Genomic DNA, 4,229 nt, shown 5'->3' on the forward strand with positions numbered 1-4,229 from the left:
TACCTTCAAGCTTTTAAGACCCCAGACGCTATATCTTTTGATAGCCGGGCACCATCAGCTTTCTTCACCACATTTGTTTATTCACCCGCTTTGTCTTCAGCGGTTGTGTCGGGAAGGTGAGCATCGTAGAATGCCAATTTAATAGAAAAGTGTTATTGCATTGATAGAAAAGTGTTCTTGCATTGAGGGGCTAGGGCTCCTTTTGAAGGCGATACTTAAAAAAAAACACAACAGACATCTCACTGCCATTGAGCTGATTCCAATTCTTAGTGACCCTGTAGGACAGAAGAACTGCCTTGGTGGGTTTCTGAGGCTGTAATTCTTTACAGGAGCAGAAAGCTTCATCTTCCTCCTGCGAATGGTTGGTGGTTTCAAACTGTTGACCTTGTGGTTAGCAGCCTGACTCAATCTGTGCTACCAGGGCTCCTCTTGAAGACTAGAGGACTGTGAGGACTGAGCTAATTAAAGAGACTGTAAGAGGGAGGAGGGGGTCGGGAGAGGCAGGCGTGCAGTCATATGATCAAGAGAAGGTACTAGTCAAGAGCAGGATTTATTTTCTTGATCTGTACATTTAACTCCTTTGACTTGTAGGTCTAGTTTTCCTTGCATCAGTGGCACGTGCACTAAAACCTTTTGTTCTTGTTCCTGGTTTGGGTGTGAGGTGTATGTGTGTAAATATATAGATAACAAAACATTTGCCATTTCAGCAGTCTTCATAGGTAATTTTTCACTGACATTGTAAAAGTTTCTGGGGGAAAAATGGAATTAAAAGACAATGGAATTTTTCTGTGAATTCTTCGAAGCACCCCCCTACACACACACACACCCCCTGTATATTATGTTGTTTAAGTGTTACCATTTCAGAATTTTCCCATCACCCTTAACAGCAGCTCAGTGCTGTTTGTTTTACGCACTTCAATTTTAGATATGAAATATGACTCTCCCTCTCATCTGTATAATAGAAGATTCAATCACCTTACTTTTTTTTTTTTTTCCTTTTACAGCAACTTACTCTTTCACAGTTCTGGAGGTCCAAGTTGTGAGTGAAAGTGCCGCAGTGGTGTGCTTTGTCTGCAGACCCTAGGAAAGGGTCCTTCCCGGCTTCCGTCAGTATCTGGCGCCCATTGGCTCTGGGCATTCGTTCTTAGTTTCGGCTGCTTAACTCCAGTCTCTGCCTCAGCCTTCCCATCACCTCCTCCTTTGTGCGTTTCCAGTTTTATGATTTGTATTGTTGTTGGGAATATATCCAGCAGAACATGTGCAATTCGGCAACATCGATTACACAACTCTTGGTGTGGCGCATCCACTCTCACCCGTTTCCCGAGTGTCCCTCCTCCCTGTCCTCTCCGTTTCCCATCTAGTCTTTGAGCTGCCCTGCCGATCCAACCCTGTAAAGAAAGACAGGCCATGGCTCTAAGATGGCTTGAGTGAGCTTTATGGTTGCTCAGTGTAGAGGTGTTCTCCGGGCAGTGGTTTCCAGAGTTCATCCAGCTTCATTGGTTCCTGGAAATCTAAATTCCATAAGAACTTAAAATTGTGTTCTGCATTCCCCTCCCCCCTTTTGATCAGGATTCTTCCATAGAGGGGCAGAAGATTAATGCCATATGAAAATCCCCTTGGAGCCAAGGAATTTCTCTGAGGAGACAAAAACCTTCCCTAGAGCTGACAGAAAACTTTCCCCAGGGCAGCAGTTCTCAACCTTCCTATTTCGCGACCCTTTCATACAGGTCCTCATGTGGTAACCCCCAACCATGACATTATTTTTGTTGCTACTTCATAACTGTCATTTTGCTACTGTTATGAATCAGACGACCCCTGTGAAAGGGTTGTTTGACTCCCAAAGGGGTCGTGACCCACAGTTTGAGAACTGCTGCCCTAGAGCCTATACCCTGACTTCTCATCTCCTAAACAGTGAGAAAATAGATTTTTGCTCATGAGAGGTACACGCCTGTGGTGTTTGTGATAGCAGCACTAAACCACTGGGACATCACCTGTACTGGAAATCACCCATGCTCACACTCTTTATGCCCTGGTACTCCCGCTTCATGGTCCCCACCTGTGCTGTGTTCGGTGTGGGCGTGTTTTGCTTGCTTGTTGGTGTGCTTAACTAAGGGAAATGTCTTTGAAATCCCTTCAGCTAAACTTGCAGCTCCAGAGAGTGTGTACCATAGTTCAGTCACACAGCGGAAGAGAAGGACCCATGGTTTCCTTCTTTCAGAACTAGTAACCACCAATTACTGCATTTCGACATTTTGTAGGTGATTGAGTTTTCAATGGATCCCTTTCAGTTAGAAATAATGTAGTCTTTTTCTGTTACTCTCCTTCAGCTTCCAGATGAGAACACATCACTGTTTTTTAGTCCCCTGAATCTGTTTTGCAGTGTATTGAAATGTGACAGCCTAAATAAGTGCATTTCTAGGAATATTTAATTTTAGCATGGAATAATTTGTTTTTCCTGTTCCTAGTGACAACTGAAAGGGCAGGGGGTGGGGGGCACTGAGGATTCAAGTTATTATTTGCATCAACAAAGTAATCAAAGTGTTTATTTTAGAAAACCATATTATCAGTGCACTGCATCATTTACGACTTGGTGTTCAGCTTAGTCTCTTTTCTTTGGGAACAATCTATCTTTAGTCTGTAGTTTCTGGTTATTATTATTCCTTGTAGTACGTTTTCTGTTTGTCTGCTTCTAAATTCATACACTTTAGGTGGATGATGCTAATTGCTCTTGGTCACTTAAGTCCCATGAACTTTCCCATGGCGCTCATCACACTTTGGAATTAGCCGCCTCTGAGCTGTATATAGAGTGCTGGTGGAGTGGTGGGTTATGCCTTGGGCTGCTCACTGCAATCCACTTTGGGAGAATTGCAGCTCTACCCTGCCCTGGATGGTCGCTGAGTCAGAATTAACTCAGTGGCAGTAACGTTTTGTTGTTAGTGAGCCAGTGAGCCGTATGCCCATCGAACTACTAGATTCTCGATACTCTCAGGTTAGATAAAAAATAGTACCAATATAGGTGCTTGCATAAGAGAACACTTGGTCAATATGCTGTGGATACTTTCTGAAAGAATGGCACCAGTGATTCTTAATCCTTTTCTGAGGAGTAACCCATTTTAGGGATGATACAATGTTGAGTCTTTCTTCCAGGTGTGTAAGTATATTTAGTAATGTTGACCAGACTCTACTCTCCCTTGGATGTAAATATTTCTCGAATATAGTATCTGTTGCCTGCACATCTACCTAATAATGGTTATGACTCCTGTAAAAATATTTTTAAGGTTGCCATTATAGATACAGTGTCTTCTGACCTAGAGCTTTGGAACCGTCATTCAGTACTGTGGAAGTGGGCAGAGAGGAGGCACCTGCAGACAGCCTGTGACTGTCCTTTTCGTTCGTTATTTTGATTATTCCAAATGTTATACTTCTTTGAGCTTTAGGGTTTTTAAGAAAATATTGTGAAACTGGCTTACGTGCCACAAAAGAATTTAAATAATTACTTTCAATTTTATAAGGAGCCCTGGTGGCCTAGTGGTTATGAGTTGGGCTGCAATCTGACAGGTCTTCAGTTCGAAACCACCAGCCGCTCCATGGGAGAAAGACAAGACTTTCTACTCCCAGAAACAGTTACAATCTTGGAAACTTCACGGGGCAGTTCTAGCCTGTCTTGTAGGGTGGCTGTGGCATCGACTCCCTAGCAGTGAGTTTGATTTGGTTGAATTTTACTTTTCCTATTTTTAAAAAAAATCATTTTATTGGGGGTTCATACCACTCTTATCACAATCCATACATACAGCCATTGTGTCAAGCACATTTGTACATTAAAACATTTGCTTTCTGCTTGGGCCCTTGGTATCAGCTCCCCATTTCCCCCCTCCCTCCTTGCTTCCCCCTCCCTCATGAACCCTTGATAATTTATAAATTATTATTTTGTCATATCTTACACTGTCCGATGTCTCCCTTCACCCACTTTTCTGTTGTCCATCCCCCAGGGAGGAGGTTATATGTAGATCCTTGTAATCGGTTCTCCCTTTCTACCCAACCTTCCCACCAGGTATCGCCACTCTCACCACTGGTCCTGAAGGGATCATCTGTCCTGGATTCCCTGTGTTTCCGGTTCCTATCTGTACCAGTGTACATCCTCTGGTCTAGCCGGATCTGTAAGGTAGAATTGGGATCATGGTAGTGGGGGCGACTTTTCTATTTTTATAACCACTCAGACCAGTGTTTAG

Source organism: Echinops telfairi, unplaced genomic scaffold (genome assembly GCF_000313985.2).
Source record: "Echinops telfairi isolate 266 unplaced genomic scaffold, ASM31398v2 ScPeMD7_18;HRSCAF=68, whole genome shotgun sequence".
In the NCBI taxonomy this organism is placed as follows: domain Eukaryota; kingdom Metazoa; phylum Chordata; class Mammalia; order Afrosoricida; family Tenrecidae; genus Echinops; species Echinops telfairi.